This window comes from Narcine bancroftii, chromosome 8 (assembly GCF_036971445.1).
Source record: "Narcine bancroftii isolate sNarBan1 chromosome 8, sNarBan1.hap1, whole genome shotgun sequence".
Taxonomy (NCBI): Eukaryota; Metazoa; Chordata; class Chondrichthyes; order Torpediniformes; family Narcinidae; genus Narcine; species Narcine bancroftii.
Genome location: NC_091476.1, coordinates 163,657,607 through 163,672,110, shown reverse-complemented (window position 1 = coordinate 163,672,110; position 14,504 = coordinate 163,657,607). Strand labels below are relative to the sequence as shown.

General features: G+C 41.5%; 1 protein-coding gene across 4 annotated transcripts in view; it reads right to left on the bottom strand.

Moving 5' to 3' along the window:
• The window catches only part of fhl3a (four and a half LIM domains 3a), a 225,585-nt gene that overhangs the window by 100,928 nt on the left and 110,153 nt on the right, over positions 1–14,504 (bottom strand). The window contains exons 1-2 of one of the 4 annotated variants that reach the window (XM_069895765.1): positions 9,689–9,863; positions 7,142–7,193 (exon numbers count right to left, since the gene is read on the bottom strand). The exons of 1 other annotated variant lie outside the window; for it this stretch is intronic. The gene's annotated coding sequence lies outside the window, so the exon portion shown is untranslated. Of the gene's footprint in view, positions 1–7,141; positions 7,194–9,688; positions 9,864–14,504 lie in introns of those variants that run through there. 2 more of the 4 variants (XM_069895764.1, XM_069895761.1) reach the window with 2 other exon arrangements.

The window sequence follows — 14,504 nt, the reverse complement described above, 5'->3', positions numbered from 1 at the left end:
TCACTCATGAAGTAGATATTGCACAAGCATGCCATGAAGTCAGTGGAACAGGTATAGCACTTATTTTGAATGGTTTTATCATTTGGCTTTCAGCCAAAGGGAGATGAGTGGAGTGATTTGTGGTTTGCCATTTCACACTGCCATATCAAAATCTCATCAGAAACCTTAAAATTTCTTCTTGTATTTTTATACAATGCAAGTGAGTTACAGAGATCACCTAAAATGAAGTCCAGATCATATTGTAAACCTTAACATTGTTTCCAACCATCCAGGATTAGATTACACTTTAATAACATCCCCAATGTAAAGAATGTAGAAAAAGTCACACAGGAACGACAAACATTAAGGAAAGGAACCACTGCCTTGTGTAGATGTTTGTTAGCCTCAAAGACAGATAATTAGCATTTCTATTAAAATCAAAAAGCAGATTCCTCTGCTTTGTGTGTGATAAAGATTTAATTAACCCTGCAGATAATGAATTGACAATAAGATCAAGGCTGCATAAACAAAAACATCACCTTAAATATGTAAGGATTGAAACCCTTAAATGAGATTAACTGTTAACACGATTAACTGTTTGACATAATTAATTTACATTCCTAAGGAAAAAAAAACCACAGAGGCTAATAAGAAACAGGAACAAATCCATCTCAAAACAACCCGTGTAATAAACGTGAAAAAAATGCACACCCAAAAAGAACCATATTAGGTGTGCCAAAATGTTGTATACTTTGAGTAAGGCTCAGTGCAGGGAACAAGTGACAAGGTCTATTCTTCTTTGTACCTCTTGCTCCCGCTAGCGTAACATAATAAAGTTGGTTCTCTGCTCCATGGTTCTGCTGGTGTTCTTTACAGTGTGGGCTGATTATCACATTGGAGTAGTCGGCAGGATCAGCGGAAAACCAGTGACACATTTGTTGTAGGTTTACTGATATCCAGACAATTTAAATTTTTTAAAAATTCTGCCCTTCAAATGAGCTTTACTATTTGTACATATTTTCATCTGTTCCCAATATCACCAACCATCATCTTCAAGTCAGAGTAGTTTGAGTGAATAAGGTAACAAATAAACTCATATGATCAACATTGCTGCCTAAAAGGATAGACCAGTCATTCTCAACTTTTTTTTTGGCTTTGACCCCCTTAGGACTCTGCTCAAAGTTTATGGGCCCACTTGCCTGTGAAGCAGTCAAGATCTGTTGATTTCTTTCATGCTTCTCTCCTACCGACTGAATTTTAAAAAATTAAAAATATGACCCCCATTGAGAATGGTGATGCGAGACCAAGGCATGAATGTGGGAAGAAAGAACAGGGACTCTGTGGGAATTTGACTTTGTATGATTTACTTCCCAAACATACACCTCATCATCCTCCAAGGGAAGTTTAGCTAAATCTAATTGTAAGGCTGAGAGTTAGAGAGTTTGACTAGGTGACCTTGAGCAACCTTTCTGAAGGGAGTCAAGTGCCTCAATCACTCGAGCCTCTTAACATTTACATTGAACCACTTTATACAAGCTGTTACCAGAGAAAATCTGTCTATCAGAAGCAAACATTCAAATAACATGTTCTCTCCTGCAAAGAACTTTTCATTAAGCCAGACGCAGGACCCATATTTTGGTGCTGATCAAAACTCGAGGATAAGTTATTTGAGATCCAGAGACAAAATATCTGCTAAAGAGATTCTGCAACAGAACATCATAAACCAGTCAGAGATACATCAAGAAAAAAGGAAACCTGCAAAAAAATAAATTCAAAATAGCTTGGAAACACTAACATTTGAAGTTTATATATTCTTGTGACATTCCAATAGTTTGAAGGTATGCCACAAAACAAGCAGAGAAAGGGTGTTCAAACACATCTACCGTTCCTGCAGTTTCACATTCGACCTGAATGCAGTCATAATATGTAGTACAAAAGAACCATGCAGAATTTGTACCTTCCCCAAGTGTTATTTTCTCTGCTTTCCACTTGCCTTCCCCAAGTGATATGGACTCTTACCACAATATTGATCGGTTGTGGACTTTCAAAGCTGAGCTCTATTTTGTCAGATCAAGACACACTCATCGACATTTAGAGCAGTTAGTAATCAGGGTTTGGAATCATTACAAATGTTTTTGTTCCTTATTTAAAGCGATTTGCTGCTCCCAGGGATGTGTCAATGTAGCTGAATCTGGAAGTTTCAAGCCTATGTAATGACTTAACCAACTGAACTATCAGTGCAACTCTTCCACCTAGCTCCAAAGCTTCTTAACAGGCAAGGTCAAAAATGCATCCAATGCATCTCTACTGCCAAGATTTTGCAATTCCATGCACAATACCAGAGTGACGTTGTGAAGTAGATTATCCTTCAAAGACTTTGAAGTCCACTTGGCAAAAAGCCGACTACTGGAGAGCAGCCATTTGGGCCAGTATACTGGAGTTCATACCAGCACACTTTGTACTTACACGCTGAATCTCACTGCAAATGTAGGAGAGGGGAATTCGCGGTTGCATGCCCAAATCTGACATGTACTGTATGTGGGTCAGGTTTCAACCTTTCCACCTCATAAAAATCGAGCCTCTGTGCTCCTTTGTACGTTAAAGGCTAGAGGCAGACAAGAAAGATTTATGAGGAAACCATCACCTTAAGCCTGCACCTGTTCCAGAATGAAAGCCACATGTGTGAGCTCAACAGAATTTACGACTTGGAATGAAGTCAACATGGAGTTTCTATACGAGGGCTCATTTGCCCCCTTTCCCCTTGAGTCTGAATTTAATTCAACAATAGAGTTCATGCTCATTCATGCAACCATTAGCATTCTGTTTCTGATCATTTTGTCCGAAGTAGAATGCTAACCATTGTATAAATTAAGTTCCTCTCCTGGTTTTCAAAATAAGGTGCTTAGACAATACACAAGATGGAGAAGTGCAGGCGATCCTGGAGTTCTCATTGATGATGACTTGTTCTGTAATTTGCAATATTATTACTATCAAAAAATGCAGCAAAGAAAAATGATGTGTGGGTGGGTATAATTGCCAACCATCTACTGCCAGATCCCAACAGACCATTGAGTTCCCAGGATATTTTCAGATCATATTCATTTCCATTATTCTGGTGAGTTGGTGTGAAAAAAAGACACCTGCAGAATTCTTAAGTTTCAATAAGTTAGAAAGAGTAAAGGAACATTGCATTAATATTTTCATATGACAACATCCAAGAACAAAGGAGAACCTGGAGTGACTGCAAATAACCTTTCTGATTGAACAGATCTCATACTACTTCAAAATCACATGTTAATCATTAGTTAACACTTGTGTAGAAGGGGCTGTAGAGTTTATTACGATCTTTTTTTTTCTTTGGCTTGGCTTCGCGGACGAAGATTTATGGAGGGGGTAAAAAGTCCACGTCAGCTGCAGGCTCGTTTGTGGCTGACCAGTCCGATGCGGGACAGGCAGACACGATTGCAGCGGTTGCAAGGGAAAATTGGTTGGTTGGGGTTGGGTGTTGGGTTTTTCCTCCTTTGCCTTTTGTCAGTGAGGTGGGCTCTGCGGTCTTCTTCAAAGGAGGCTGCTGCCCGCCAAACTGTGAGGCGCCAAGATGCACGGTTTGAGGCGTTATCAGCCCACTGGCGGTGGTCAATGTGGCAGGCACCAAGAGATTTCTTTAGGCAGTCCTTGTACCTTTTCTTTGGTGCACCTCTGTCACGGTGGCCAGTGGAGAGCTCGCCATATAATACGATCTTGGGAAGGCGATGGTCCTCCATTCTGGAGACGTGACCCATCCAGCGCAGCTGGATCTTCAGCAGCGTGGACTCGATGCTGTCGACCTCTGCCATCTCGAGTACCTCGACGTTAGGGGTGTGAGTTAGGGGTGTGAGTTTATTACGATGCAACCAATTAAAACACAGATGTTCTCTGGTCCTGCTCGTCTTCTGAAAAAGCCTACATATAGTAAATATTTTCAATAGGACAAATGAATGGCTCTATGAAGAAATCACTGTTCATTCATAAACTTGTCAAAATTGCATATCACTGGGAAAACAATAATTCTTATCATGAAGTGTCCTTGTTGACCGCCTCACAGTGAGGAACGATTGCTGCAGAGAAATGGATTAGGGGTCAATCCACAGGACCATAAGAGTGGCAGAGAGGATCATTGGAATGTCTCCCCACACCCACCCCTCCCCCCAACTCGCATCGACATGCTCTACCAAGATAGTTGTCTGAAGAGGGCACGCAAAATTACTGAAGGCCCCTTCCACCCACACACAACATCTTTTAGCTGCTCCCATCTGGAAAGAGATACAGGAATATCAGATCCAGTACCACCAGGTTGAGAAACAGCTTCTTCCCATGGGCTGACTGCCGAACAACCAAAGGAACTGGTCATAACTAACCATCCAAGATTCTTGTATGTACGAACCAATATTTATTCATTTATTTGTATATATGAATATTTGTCCTGCATATGTATTATTTGACTATATGTGTGTATGTCTGGTTATGTGTCTGCATGTTTTATACTGAGGACCAGTGAACACTGTTCCATTGGGTTGTATTTGTGCAATCAGATGACAATAAACCAGACTTGAGAAGAAACAGCATATTTAATCAATACACCATTTGCATTTTAAAATGTACTGGGTCCTTTAAAAATATTAAGCAGCGTGAAGGCATGTCAAAGAATATCATTTTAATCCCTCTTGAAAATGACAAATAATTATTCTTTTTGTGCCAATGTTATTTCTGAGTTAAATCCTATGAAGTCATCTTAAGAAAGGGATTGACTAAAAATCATTTAAAGCTGTGTGTCCATTAGCTTCCATACTGAGGATTCAGGACCAATTTGGGGATGTTTTCAATTAACAACCCTAGAATTAAGATTACAGCAGGTCCCTTGTTGTCACCATTTTGAATTCCCCTACATTCGCCCTGGTCAGTTTCTGAGCCTTTCTGTGAAATGCACTCTCATTGTGAGTTTTGAACAAATTCATTTTCTTTCTGTAATGAGTTTAAAGGGGCAAACACATTTTTGGGCGTGTGCACATGAAATGCGATCTTGGTATGACGCATGGGAATGTAAATGTTAAAATAGACTCAAAAGGTCAGGCAGCATCTTTGGAAAAAGAAACAAGAGTTGACATTTCAGGTCCTTTTCATTATAACCATCTGATGAAAAGCCACTGACTTGAACTCCACTCACATCTGCATTTTTATTTGGATTTAATACAAGTTGTTTCTTTTTTTAGTAACTTAGTTTGCTGTAACTTTATTGATTAATGATTGAAGAGCTTATTGTCACATCCATAAAGTATAATGTACACATTTAATGATGAAAGTCTTGCCTGTTGCAACTTCCAAGTACTCTACATAAAACTCACTAACAACAATAAGTATAATGAACATACAAGAAGAAAAGAGATTAAAAAAATATAAAAGGAAGAGAAAAAAAATGAAAAAAATAATCACAGTAAGTTTAGTAAAACACAGAAGGCTTGAACCCTTCATCAAGGTATGAAAAAAAAATGTGGGCAGGCCCCTGAACAAAATTTTGGGTGGAAGAGGCACAGTCTCATACGCACGAAGTAATAGGTGGATAAGGGAGGGAGGACACATCAGCAAGAGGGGGAGGAGAGATGGCTCTGTGAATAGGGAGGGAAGGGGTGGAGAGATGGAGGAAATAAGACAAAAGAAAAGGGGAAGAAGAACAGAGGGTGGTCTAGCAGAAACCAAAGAAGTTGATGTTAATACCATTCGATCAGAGATCCCACCTAAACCACCAATAAAATGGAGGAACATCACAATTTTTCATCTGGGCACTCACCAATTGGATGGTGAGGATTGGTAAGAACATCTCCTCCACAACCTCCATCAGTACCAGAGCACCACAGGGCTGCTTTCTCTGCGTACTCTCTACTCCCTTTACACCTATGACTGTGCAGATCGATACGACCACAACACCATCTACAAATTCGCTGATGATATCACGGTAATGGGTTGTATAAAAAGAGCCAATGTGTCAGCATACAGGAGGAAGACTGAAAACTTGGCTGAATGGTGCACCAACCACAACCTCGCAATCAATGTCACCAAAACCAAGGAGCTGATTGCTAACTTCAGAAAGGGAAACCCAGAGGTAGACGATCCAGTGATCATTGGGGGATCAGAGGTGGAGAGGGTGAGCAAATTTAAGTTCTTGGGATTCACTAACAGGGAGGATCTTTACTGGACCCAACACACTAATGTCATCATGAGGAAAGCACGTCAGCAGTTCTACTTCCTCAAAAGTTTGCAGAGGCAAATTTCTACAGATGTGTGGTGGAAAGTGTGCTAACCAGCTGCATCTTGGTCTGATATGGGAACACAAATACCCCCAATTGTAAAGCCCTGTAAAAGGTAGTGGACACAGCCCAAGACATCATGCGCAAAACTCTCCTCACCACCAAGAACATCTACAGGGAACGCTGCTCCGCAGCAATCATCAAGGATCCACACCACCCATCAAATGCTCTGTTCTCACTGTTACCATCAGAAAAGAGGTTTAGGTGCCACAAGACTCGCACCGGCAGGTTCAGGAACAGCTGCTACCCCTCCACTACCCGACTCCTCAACGACAAACTCAATCAGGGACTTATTTAAGGACTCCTACTTCTGCACTTTATTGTTTGTTTCTTTCCCTCTCTGTATTGAGTCAATTGTTTACGCTTCTTTATTTGTTTACATGTGTACATTGTGTATGGTTCTTTTTTGCACTGCCAATAAGTGGTAATTCTGCTTCCACTGCCAAAATGTGTTGTCATGTAGAGTATGAACTCTGTCAATAAATCTGAAATCTGAATCTAAAGTACACTCTTTGACCAGCTGAATTTCTCCAGCACTGTGTTTTTACAATAACTTTCGTGTTGGCTGCTAGATATTTGTGGTGTTTGGAAACATTGGCCAGCAAATTTTTTTTTTAAATCATTGCCAATGGCCTAATACAATTAACTTCCCCAAAATACACTGAATAACATGCTCCAAGAACACTGTCAAAGTGAATCATACCATTCATTTCAATGACCACCATGAAGCGATGGGGAAAATGATCCATTCACCCCCAGCCGCCACTCCATAGAGATGTTAACACAAGTGAGAATATTAGCCTGACTTTAATTTCACTTACCCCACCACGATCATCTACACTCAAGAAGAATGCTCATTAATGGCACAGGCCACTTGCGTGAGACACAGAAAAGGTAGAACATATCCCACGGAGAGACAGAAATAAAAACAATTAGAGTCTGTGAATATCAGCATTACATTCCATAATCTTTGTTCCAGTATTCCTTCATAAAATAGCATTTGCATGAAAACCTCTCAAGCTATTTTACACAATGAAGCACTTTTTTTTGAAGTGTGCTTGATATTGTTATCAAGATCTGAGAGTGACTGTTCCTTTATCTACAAATTGTGATTCTGTGAAATCCAGTAAAAGGCAGCTTGAAATTAGTTAATCAGTTCTGGCAGAGTACTAGTTAATGGATTAGCATCAAGTCCATCCCCTAAATGCAGTTTTCACTCACAGCTAATGTGTGCGTTAACATAGTGCCTAAGGGAAGCTTACATAAACGCATGCTTCATCAATCTTGAACCAAATCAAAAGCAACATGATCCAACCACCACCATCGCCACCCCCCCCCCCCCCCCCACCTCCCAACCCCACCTCCCAATCCCATGAAGTGATGTCTGAAAAACTTGGATAGGAGAATTTTTCGCAATGCCTGTTCCCATATAAATCACTCCGTTTTGAAAGCCGATATATCTCACTTGAAATTGTTCGGAATCTTTGAAATTTTGTATGTTCAAAACTCCAAAGTGGACTTGCATTTGAAAATTATAAGCTTATATAAAAATAAAGAGAAACTCCTGCTTAATTTTTTTTTAATTTAGAGACACAGCCTAATAACAAGCCCTTCTGGCCCACAACTCTGTGCTGCCTCCCTTGTATGTATTTGCAAGAAAACTGTTCTTGGAACACATAGCATTGCCTTTATTTTGACTGATTCAACCCGACATCTGTTTCCCTCCATCTTTAAATGATCAGGGGAATTGTTTCCATTCAAAACTGCAACCAATCTTAAACTTTGAAATTACACACAACTCACAAATTTGCAATTCACAAATGCACCAGAAATAAGCATATATTCAAATCCACAGGAAAAGAAAATCATGTCAAAGTTGCAGGAGTTGATCTTTGCTTGAAGTCAAAATGACCAGCTTACGGGCTCCCTCCCCTTCATCCCTTCTTCCCATCTGCTGCTTCAATCTTTTGGCTCTCACAAGACAAGGAAATCTCCAGGACTGGAAACCCAATACAGGGCTTGAAATAACGGGAGCCAGGAAGGTCACCACTTTCAGGACTCAACCTGTGTTTTTGGAAAGCCAATAGGCCATTTCATGTCAGGCCTCCTCCTGGAGGCCGGCTACAAGAGCAGATCGAAAAGTTAAAACTTACTTTTCAGACAGCAGCCCTAAAAGGCTGCTCCCAGTGTCCCATTCATATCGAGAAGCACCTCGTAACGCCCTTTGGAGTCGATGGAGGCGGGCGACCAGTGCCGTAGCGCCACCCCATCATAAATACACTGTAGAGCAATGCCCGTCTTCCCTACCCATAATCCCCCATGCAGCTGGAACTGTTCTGGGAGGGGTTCCAGCTGTATGAGGGATTATGGGTAGGGAAGACGGCCATATCTCTGCCGTGTTTTGAGCCGCAGAGAGCGGCTCCAAAGGCTGAAGTGGCCCTGTGTCGCTGTCACAGCCCGCACCGACCGCCCCCTGACGGCACCCACTGCCCCGACGGCTCCCTCCCACCGCCCCCCGCTGACAGCCCCCGTTGTCCCGACGGTTCCTGCTTACCACCCTTGAGGGGATCCTAGAGGGTGAGTGGGGAGATGGGTCGCAGCTGACGCCATCATCAGACTGCCCCTAACCAGACGCTTGCAGTGGCTGTGCATTCAGATCAGACAGCAAAGCGCAGCGCTACGCCAATTATCCTTCCCTGAGAAGGGTTGGAATCGGCGCCTCGGAGCCAGCCACGGAACATTCAGAAAGGTACGTCTTTAGGCATAAGGGCAAAGAACCTCTGCCTTCACAGATATGTGTTTTCCCCACTTGAAAGGACCTAATGTTTATTGCTTCACTTTAAGCAAGGGGGCTTAAAAGAAAGATTGTACAATTTCAAGAAACTCTCCCAGTTTTCCCTTTACCCTAACGTGTTAGCACTGCTCTTTGGATCAAGGAACGTCAGTAGTTCTCTCCATAAAAAGCAGCAAGTACAGATGGTGTTGCAGATCTGAGTGACTGTAAGTGGCATTTTTCTTAATATGTGACCCCTTGCCCTGAAGGAGTATAGGGTAATTGCAGTGGTAAGCAGCCTGACCCTTGCAAAGGGGAGAGACTACTCTGATTGAAATTGTAAACTTTACATTCTCCATATTGTCAGGGAGACACTGGAACAAAAATGTGTGCTGTTAGTTTCTTCCCCTGCTTTAATGATTTCAATGACTTTGTACAAACAGAACACCAGGGTAATCTGCAGGACAAAATATTTTCATTCAAAGAACTTTACAAACACTACAAAGGCATGCAGCTCCACAGAACCCCCAGACAGCTAGTTACAGGCAACAAGCAGCAGTTACAGCAAGAGAGAGAAAAAAAATTGGACTCTTACCAACTATATCAACAATGAATTCAGGTCACTGATCAAAGTGCTCCTTTTGAACATAAATGCTTGAATCGCTCTCTGTTGCTCTTTCCTGCTTGTGAAGTGGCTGGATTTCTGATGTACAGTCTGCAAGGCAGGCAGGCTCAAGACTGACTGATCTGGCAGAACTGAGGGAAGAATAGGGGCCCAACAAGCACAGGAAGTGAGTCACAGAATCCTGCCCTGAAACCCTTGTATCTAAGCCAAGGTAATTAGCAAGCAGGCAAACCAATTCTGAATAGGAGCCTCCTTCCACTCACTTGTGACGGCATAGCTGGGAGATATGACTGATTGGCACCTTGGAGCCGTTGATCACTGCTCACTGATAACACTATCAACACCTACTCAAAGAGCCCTTCAGCAAAGATATCAAAGAAGGAAGTACTGCAAGATTTTCTAAAGTAAATGCAGAGAATGTCCCTTCTGAAGACAACCCATCAGGAAAGTTTTGGTTCTGGGGAACCAAGTTCATTTGATCCCTTGAAACTGCTAATTTATTTATTTCAATGCAAATATAGCAGCAGATTTGAATTACAGGGTGCAAAGTCACCCATTACAACTCCCATAGCCCATACCTCATAAATACGAATGGCCGGTTTCTTAGTGTCTAAAAACCATGCAACAAAATTATTTTAATAAAGTTCATAAAAGGTGAAGATCTAAATTCTAAAATCAAAGCTCTAGCATTTGAGAGATGTAATTAGATAAATATCTGGGTCAGACTCAGGAACTTATGTTGTGGCATGCAGCAAGATTCCTTTAGTGTATCTGTAGCATGTTAGCATTGATTTCTACTACACAGCACAATGATTGTATGTGTTGCACAACTGAAATTCTTTACAACTAGGTTACACAGATCTGACTCTCAACCACTCTGCACATCCCAGGAAAATAGAGTGCAAAAGAAATTGTTGATTTCCCCTTGTGCAACATTCTCATGTGTGGATTGTGCACTGGAGAGAGCCAGACCCTTCCCTGTCTAATATTGGGAGTTTCAGGCAGGACCTGCATCTCGGTGTTCCCTTTCATCTCTTCACAAGAAATTGATGAAGGTAGGGCTGTGGATGTGGTGTACACAAGTTGAAGGCATTTGACAAGGTTCCCTATGGTAAGTTCATCCATGAAGTTGTGAGGCATGGGATCCATGGGAACTTCGCTATTTGGATGCAGAATTGGCAAGCACACAAAGTCAGGGGGCTGGTATTAGAAGGAGTGTATTCTGACTGAAGGTCAGGTACTCATGACCTCGCAGTTCTGTTCTGGGACCCCTGCTCTTTGTGATTTTTAGAAATAACTTGGACAAAGAAGTAGAGGAGTGGATCAGTCAGTTTGCAGATGACACAAAGGTTGGAGGTGTTGAAGATTGTTATAGGCTACAACAGGATATAGACAGGATGCAGAGTTGGGGGGGAGAAGAGGCAGATGGAGTTCAATCTGGGGAAATGTGGTAATTCACTTTCGAAGATCAAATTTGAAGGCAGATGATATAATATGGTTGAATGCAAGATTCTTATGTATGGAAGAAAAGAGGGACCTTGGGGTCCAAGACCATAGCATGCTGAGCAAGTTGACTGGGTAGTTAAGAAGGTGTTTGGTGTGCTGGCTTTCACTAGTCAGGGTTTTGAATTCAAGAGGTAAAGTTGCAGTGCTATAAAACTCTGGTTAGATCACATTTTGAGTATTGCATTCATTTCCTGTCACCACATTTATCAGACAGATGAGCAAGCTTTAGAGAGGGTGCAGAGGAGATTTACCAGGATGCTACCTGGATTGGAGAACATATCTTTTGAAGAAAGGAGGACCCAGCTGAGGCTTTTCTCTTTTACTGACGAAGTATGAGACGTGAGTTAACAGAGGTGCATAAGATTACGAGAGGCATAGACAGAGGGAATCTGTTTAAGGTGAGTGCAGGAAAGTTTAGGGGAGATGTCAGAAGAAGATTCTTTCACACAAAGAAGTGGTGGTGCAGGCTGGTACATTAAGAAAATTTAAAACCTTTTAGGGAGGCACATTGATTTAAAAAAAAGGAAGATTATGGGTTAAGAAGAAAGAAAGGAATAGATTTACTGTTTGATGTTCAATGTTAACTGTCCCTCAACGCTACAGATCCCCACAAATCCTTATGGAACAGAACTCTTCAACCAACTGCAATCCTACTGATCCCAGGATCTTCAACCCTAACAACTCTTTTCCATTTCCAGGTCAAAACCACGTCTATCTCTGAAGTCACCAGAACAGGAGTGCTACCAGCAATCTTAACTCTGAAGCATCCATTGAATGAGCAGCTCAGCCACTCTTATAAACGCATTCTGCCAACATTGGGAGGAATTTGCCTAGTCTGCAGTCATTTCCAGAGCTGTGCAGTGATGTCTCTCAATGTCCTTTTAAATCAGCAATGCTGTCCTGTGCCTCTAGCTTTCATGATGCTGTTCCATCCTGACTGTTGCCTGGTGCTTTGATGCAAATTAACATGGTTTTGCATGATCATTGATGTCATTGGTGTGCATCTAATGCCAAGAAAATAATATCAGGCACAAGCTAATATGTGCTGTTCTTGTGCTTCAATTTCATATTGTGGTGATTTCGGCCAGAAAATTAGACTAATGTGAGTTTCTTTGGATAACATTGAATTTGGACTGTGTTACGCTAAAAGAAACAGGATCACATGATCCAGTTTCTAGGACTGGATATTTGTAAGTTTCTACTAACAATGAAATTCACTCTGCAAGGTTCCATGGCCAATGAAGAAGTGTCAGAAAGCACATTCCAGGGGTGTCATAGTGCAGTCCATTTTCTATTCTGGCTATGCTCCTTCTACCTTCTAAGTGGGTAATTCAGCTCGAGAACATCCCAGCATACCAAAATGGTCTGTTGACCCATCCCTTGTGTTGATTGAATTCTTCTGTTGGCTTCAAGTCTTCATAATCCTATCACACCAAATGCCCCACACCCGCACTTAGTGAACAAAGATATGTTCAAAGCACTTTTATATTTCTACTTCCTAACAAAATCATTCCTCCCACACCCTAATCAACTGTTAATCCAATATTTAATTCTGCCAGTGTTCACAACCTCTCGCATGCAATGCTCCTATTTTCTGAAACCTTCAGCTCATCTCAAGTCCCTATAACTTAATGACTTGCAGTGGGGGTAAGGGTGGGGATATCGGAAAGTTCTACAATTATTCATTGACAAGATCTCCTCACTCAGAAGGAGGCTTCTCCCTTACCTGCCAGACACAAAGCTCTCGGCCACAATTCCATTAGAGTACTTCACTCCTTAGAAGGTCAGCATCTGCTTTGTCTATTGCTTGTCTTGCTTCAAGTTCAGTGCCATGGGGCCATTTAAATGTATAGCACAGAGAGGCCAAAGATCAATTTAGCTTAATCCTATTAAACACTAGAGCCTTGTGGCTAATGGGCATTTTATGCTTTATCAAGTAATAGCATGAGAATTTCTAGCAATGTGATCCAAATACCCATCAAGAAGGCAGCCCACATCATGAAGTACCCTGATCACAACCTCTTCTCACTGCTACATTGGGAAGAAGACACAGAAGCCTGAAGTCCAACACCTCTAGGTTCAAGAACAGTTTCGTTTTCAATGGCAATCAGCTTTTGAACTTCCATTTAATATCCTAATCATAAAGGTACTTCACAAAAACCTGTCTGAACTATTGAAATTGCCACATTTTTTTCTTTCTCTGCTGTATCTATGAACGTTTATTATCTATCTAGCTTTTATATTATCCCTTTCTGAATGGTAATTTAGTGTATACTAATGGTGTTTTTACTTTACAAAGGACCTGTTTGATTCCAGCAAGTAAGAATTTTAGTGCAGATGTATCTTGTATTTATATGGATCACAATAAAATCATTATAATTCTCTAGGTCAGGGGTCGCCAACCTTTTAATTTTTAATTTAGGCATTCAGCACAGTTACAAGCCATTTCAGCCCACGGTCCATATCGGGGGGTGGGGGGGGGGGGGGGGCGGGTGTAGGTTAATTAGGCAGCACAGACTTGTGGACCAAAATGGCCTTTTAACATGCTGAATGTCTAAATTAAAAATTGAAATGTTGCCCATGCTTACTCTGGATGATAAGTATTTTCCACAGTTTCCCTCCAAACTATATACAGTATATTCTTAATACCCCACATCCTTAGATCAACTATTCTCAAACTTAGGACTTTGCTCAAAGCTTATGGGCCCCCTTCCCTGTGAAGCAGTCAAGTTTTGTTTCTTCTGTACTTCTCTCCCACCAACCATATATATAAAAAAAGCAACAAAAAAAATTATGTAACATCAGGTGAAAAGAAAATGGATTGGCCTCCAAGGGAGCCATCGGGCTCCTGTTAAGACTGGCTGCTCTAGATATTCACCTCTCTGTTAACAGAAAAATGTCCATCCATTTCATCCTGTCAGGCTTCTCACAATTTTATACGTCCTTCAACCTTCAATGTGCCTGGCCAATCTTTAACATTCTTTAGCCCTGGAAACATACTTGCATCTTTTTCACCCCAATAGGGCTCCCCATCACTTTGCTATCTACCATTCGGTCCTCTTCATTCTTTCTACTATTCCCAGCCATGCCCTCGATCTTCCATAAACCAGTTTTAGGTGACATTTTGTTCCAGTGAAGCTCCTGCATCACAGTTCCAGAGACCTAGGTTCAATCCTAACCTCCTGTCTAGTCTGTGTAGAGTTGCCCCGTCTCCTGTGGTTTCTCAAAGATGCTCTGGTTGGTAAGTTAATTGGGCAATGTAAATTATTCCGTGTGTTGA